This window comes from Rhodamnia argentea, chromosome 9 (assembly GCF_020921035.1).
Source record: "Rhodamnia argentea isolate NSW1041297 chromosome 9, ASM2092103v1, whole genome shotgun sequence".
Taxonomy (NCBI): domain Eukaryota; kingdom Viridiplantae; phylum Streptophyta; class Magnoliopsida; order Myrtales; family Myrtaceae; genus Rhodamnia; species Rhodamnia argentea.
The window spans coordinates 20249359-20255752 of record NC_063158.1 but is presented as its reverse complement, the minus strand read 5'-3'; positions in this window follow the sequence as shown (position 1 = coordinate 20255752).

The following is a 6394-nucleotide window of genomic DNA, read 5'->3' as shown; positions in this document are numbered from 1 at the left end:
TCTCGAAAGAGATTGGATGGTAAGCATTTCGTCATAGGATACGCTAACATGGCCTTCGTACTAATACGCTAAATGGACACAATTTGATTTTGACCCCTTTCTCTCACAACAAAATACTTAATGTCAATGTGTTTGGATGCACTATTTGACTTGTTTTTTTGAGAAGAAAACAATAACCTGATTGTCACAAAGTGAATCTTCAAGTGGTCTCGAAATAGTATCAACTACCTCAAACCCCATAATGAAGTTCCTCAACCATGGACCATGAGATCTCGCTTCATAACATGCTACAAACTCGCCACCATAGTGGAAGACGCAGCTATGCACTGTTTTGCACTCTTCCATGAAATAGGTCCTCCAAAGAGCATTAAAATATAACCCGTTATGGATTTCTTGGTATCGATACATCTAGCATAATCAGAATTAGAATAACTAAGAACCTCAAGATTATCTGCTCTCTTGTAGGTAAGCAAAGAAATATTTTGTACCCCGTAAGTAGCGCATCACTTTCTTAGCTGCTTTCCAATGACCCAATCCCGGGTTTATTTGGTAACGGCCAAGCATTTCAACAACATATGCTATGTCCGGGCGAGTACATACATGAGCGTATATAAAACTCCATACCGCAGATGCATAGGGAACATGCTCCATTTGTACAAGCTTCAGTTGATTTCTACGGCATCGTAATAAGCTAAATTTGTCACCCTTAACAATAGGGGTAACACCGGGAGAGCAATTATGCATGTTAAATCTTTCGAGAATCTTTTCAATATAGGCTCTATGAGATAGTCCCGAGATCTCTTGAGATCTATCTTTGTGAATCTCAATGCCTATTACATAAGCGGCTTCACCAAGGTCTTTCATCTCAAAGTTATGTGAAAGAAAACTCTTGGTCTCATACAACATGTCCTTTTCATCGCTAGCGAGTAATATATTATCTACATATAATACTAGACTAATAAATTTACTCCTACTGATCTTGAGGTATATACGTTGATCCATTGCATTTTCTTTAAAGCCGAAATTACTAATCACATCATGAAACTTAAGATACCACTGTCTTGAGGCTTGTTTCAAACCATAGATGGACTTTGTCAATTTGTATTTCATGTGTTCCCTACCCTCAACCACAAAACCTTGTGATTGTTCCATATGGACATCTTCTTGCAAGTCTCCATTAAGAAATGATGTTTTCACGCCCATTTGATGTAGCTCTAAATCATAATAAGCTACTAAAGCTGTGACTATTCCGAAAGAGTCATTCTTTGACATAGGGAAAAATGCATCGTTATAATCCACTCCTTCTCTTTGAGTGAAACCTTTCGCAACTAATCTAGCTTTATACCTTTCAACATTACATTTAGGGTTTAGATTAGCTTAGTTTTGTACACCCATTTACAGCCTACAGCTTTGGCCCCTTTAGGCAAGTCTACCGGATCCCAGACACCATTAGTTTTTATTGGGTTCAACTCATCTTTCATGGCTTCAAGCCATTGAGTTGAATGATCGCTTGTAATGGCTTCATCATAAGAGATAGGATCAGTTCCTATGCCATCATCATAGTCCGACTCATCTAAATATACGATGTAATCATCGGAGATAGTTGATTTCCTTTCTCGTCCTAATCTCTTAAGAGATTGTTCATCAACGAGAGGAAGAATAGGCTCTATATTATGAGGTTCTTCATTAGGTTCCTCTTCTGGTAAACTGGAACCTTTTGGTGAAGATAATGGTACACTAGACCCTTGAATAATAGGAACCAAAACATGGTCCCCAGTAGAACCTTGATCTCGGATTTCCTCAAGATCTATTGTTCTAGGGGGTACTACAATCAGCATTTTCTAAAAACATTACATTTTTTAGTTTCAAAAAATTTAGTGGTATATGAAGAGCAAGAAAATCTAAAACCCTTTAATCTTTTGGGGTAACCAACGAAATAACAAGTTATGGTCAATTGGCCGAGTTTCCTCATTTGTGGGTTATATATCTTTGCCTCAATCAAACAGGCCCATAAATGAAGATATCTAAAACTCGATTTTCTTTTTGTCCACAGTTCATAAGGTGTTTTAACTACGAATTTACTGGGAACCCGATTAAGAATATGCACGGCTGTTTTAAAAGCTTCAACCCAAAGATATTCGGGTAGAGTGCTATGGCATATCATACTCCTTATCATATCCATTAAAGTACAATTTCACCATTTTGCTGGAGAGTACCTTGTATACTAAGCAACTATGCCACATCGCTCCAAAAATAAACCAAAAGCACCAAGATTATGACCAGTGTCGGAGAACCTTTCATAATATTCGCCTCCATAGTCAGACCTTACAACTTTAATCTTTAGGTCGAGTTGATTTTCAACTTCGCCTTTGTAGATCTTAAACATGTCCAAAGCTTCAAATTTATCATGGATAAGATAGACATAACCATAATATGAGTAGTCGTCGATAAAAGTGATAAAATACTTATGACCACTAATTCCAGGAGTAGGAAAAGTCCACAAATGTCAGTGTGGATAATTTGTAAAAGTCCCTTACTCCTTGTGGCACCATGTTTATTGCCCTTTGGAAATTTTCCCTTAATACATTTAATATAGATGCTAAAATTAGAGAAATCTAGAGAATATAGAATTTCATCCTTAATGAGGCGTTCCATTCCGCCTTGTGATATATGACCCAGACTTTCATACCATAATTTTGAGGAATTTTCATTCTTTGATTTTCGTTTCTTACTAGCTTTGGCAACATCATCATTCACATTCATTGAAACTAATGATTTAGCGAATGACGAATCTAAACACAATTTGTAGAGGTTTCCCTTTAACGCACCATAACCAGCAGTCTCATCATAACGAGAAATGGAGCAACTTTTATTCTCAAACTTAAATGAATAACCACAAGCGTCGAATTTTGAAATAGAAATTAAGTTTTTAGTAATACTAGGAATATAAACAGTATCAACTAAATCCAAATTGAAACCACTCTCCAACACCAAACGGAGAGTGCCAAACGCTTCAATTGGAACCTTTTCTCTATTTTTCCACGACAATGTTATGGTCTCTCTTATTTTGCTTCTTCTTTGAAAGGAATCCCTACATTAAATTAGTTATATGTAGAGTTGCACCAGTATCAATCCATCATGTATTTAAAGGAGCATCAACAATATAGGACTCATAACAAACATTACTTAATAAAGTATTACCTTTCTTCTCCAACCAATGTTGGACTTTCGAGCATTCTTTCCTCACATATCCTTTAGTTCTACAGAAATGACACTTAGGACCACTTGATCCTTTTGAACTAGAAGGACTTGCCTTGTTAATCGTAGAGTCATGAATACCTTTATTTCCATATTTGCGACCCTAGCCATGCATCTTTCCTTTTCCTTTGTTTGAACTAAAAGTAATTACATGAACATCGTCAAGTTGTTCGGATTTTAGCCTCTCTTTTTCTTGGACACACATAGAAATTAGCTCACTCATCTTCCATTTCTCCTTTTGCGTATTATAGTTGATCTTAAAAGGACCAAAATGTGCAGGAAGAGATGTCATAATGAAGTGAACAAGGAAACCTTCAAAGATTTCCATATCCAAGGACTTAAGTTGAGCAGCCATATCATTCATCCGTATAATATGCTCACAAACACCATTGATTCCATTATACTTGAGGGTAATCATTTTGGAAATAAGAGCAGTAGCATGTGCTTTAGAAGTGCCCTCATACTACTCCTCAATGTGAGCAAGGTACTCCTTAGCATTATTAGAGTCGGGAATGGCTCCCCGAATAGTGGTCGTTATGGAGCCTTTCATAATCATTAGAGATATGCAGTTGGATCGCTCCCACTTTTCATAAGCAGATTTCTGCTCATTTGAGCTTTCATCCGCGAGTTCAGCGGGAGCATCAACCCGTAATGCATAGTCCAAGTCCATGACCCCAAGAATGAAGCTTATTTGCTCTTTCCACTTCTTAAAGTTTGTACCACTCAATTGTTCAATAGAGGAAAGATAACTCGTAATAACATCAGGATTATATGCTAGATTAGTACAATTATGCACATTAGTACCTTTTAGGAAATCCACAAAACAAAATAAATGATTTAATTCATCATCACAATAGACTGAAAAATAAGCAGTTTATTTACATGGAAGGTAAAATACACAAAACCTTACCAAAGGAAGTCCAAGAATCATCTATATCCTTCCGTTGGGCCGACTATAAACACTTTAAATGGATTCTTTCAAAATTTATGAGCAAATTTTATAAGGCAATAATAAATCAAATTAAATCATCATTGGAAAAAATTAATTCGAATAGCATATTTGTAATTTATCTCGCTTATCGATTATCATTCAACTCAAAATTAAATATCTTAACTTTCCATTGGGCCAATTATGAATTTAATCATGAGCATAACATAAGACGGTATTCTCAAAATCTAAATCTATGTAAAACAACAATTTTTCGCTGGGCTAATTACTGTTCAAATAGTTTAGAACCGCAATAAAAATTAAATTTTATTCGACATAATAGATTATCTTGCCCCCAAAAGCTAACATCTTTGAAGTTTGTCACCAATCCGAAAACTGTTGTACCATGGTATACACATACGACTCGTCATTTAGTCAAATAGGCTTTCTTGCTTGATGGGATCATCACAAGTCACTGCACCTTTTATATATATATACTAAAGGTCATATTGCATAAACTATTTCCCATATTGAAGTTCCACCGCCCGAGACTTGTTTGGCAAAAAATTAAAAATGGCGGGGATGCCTAAATATTTCGTGCCAAATCAAAGAAAAAGGGAACAACATAGAATTACAACAGCCCTTTGGAGAGAAAACAATTGGTAGATTGAGTTTAATCGGAAGGATATTGAAGTCAAAATTACACTATGCCTAACAGTTTAAAAGGGTAATACCCTTTCTTACCCATGGGTACACTAAAAATTCACGTCGTTGGACAAAACTATTAATTCTCATTCCATCAAAAACTGGATCAAAGGTATTCAACGATTTTAGACAAAATACAAATCGAATCGAATATATGATTTCACAGGATAATCAAAAAATTGATTATCAACATATGTTTATTCCATCATCAATAAAATACCGTGAATCAATTATAAAAGGAGACGAAAGATCATAATAAATATTATAACTATGTCCACGCGTTGAATAAACCATCGCTCCGATATCACATGTTGGATCGATAGGATCTTTCAATCACGCGAACATAAAACGAAATTGATAGATATAACATTCCCGAATCAAAAGAAGCCATTATTGATCCGATGAGAGAGAATATGTCTTCTATGGGTATAAATCTTTTTTTTTTTTTGGTAAAGATTTTATGGGTATAGATCTTCACCAATCTCCTTTACAATAATTATGATGGATGTGTATTTTTCTCTTTGTGATTTTGTGGAAGAAGCGGAAGCATAAGAATGCGAAAACCTAATAACGTGCCGTTCTCACAAAAAGAGATCTTATGTGGAGGGAGTGATTGGACCAATCCTAGAACCGCCAAATCTCAACCGTCCATCAAAGTTTAAAGATAAGTGTTCTAGAAGTCTTATTGGATGTAATAAATATATGCATGTAATATATTTAATTAAATAATAAACCCGATAAGTCACATATTTGGATGGATCTCATCAAATCCAACATTCCAGCATATTTCCTAGTCGCCTTTAGATACTGCGCTAATTCAAAAAAGTAAAAAGTTACTACGGAACTCATTAGCGGACAGTGTCTATATTTTTCCCAATGGGATAAGTAAACTAATAGCACGTGATACCCAATACGCGAGTGATGTTAAGAACTGGGCGTTTGTGCTGGTGGAGAGCAAGCATGGCATTTTGAGTGGTCAAGGTGCTTGAAACGGATCAAATGGAAGGAGAACAACTTGAAGGACACGAGTACATCAATATGCTTGGAAGGATCTAAATGCAACATGTGAAGCAGACTGGGATTTGGTAACATGATCAATTTTGGATGGATCATGTTGTAGAGCATGTTCATGTTACAGACAAGATGGATAGTACTCCACATACCTAGAAATGAATACCCAAGTTTATATCAATTTTATTCATATTTTAGATTGGTGCTTTGGCCTAAGTTTAGGCTTTCAAATCAACAACAAAAAAAATTCTAGGAGAAACCATACGGGAGTTGCTAGTTTTGGCTAACTCCGGGGAGAGATGGGCAAGTTCACAGAGGCAATTTGGTCTTATTTCATTCAAAGTACATTGACGAGCTCCAGGTGTGTCGTCTAATGGGTCGATCAAGTTTTGGAAGGATACTTAAAGAATCCAATGGTTGCGTTGAATAAGATTTTTGATTTATGCCCTCGACTAGTGCCGCTGAGGGTCATCGGCCCTTGCCTGTGGCTAG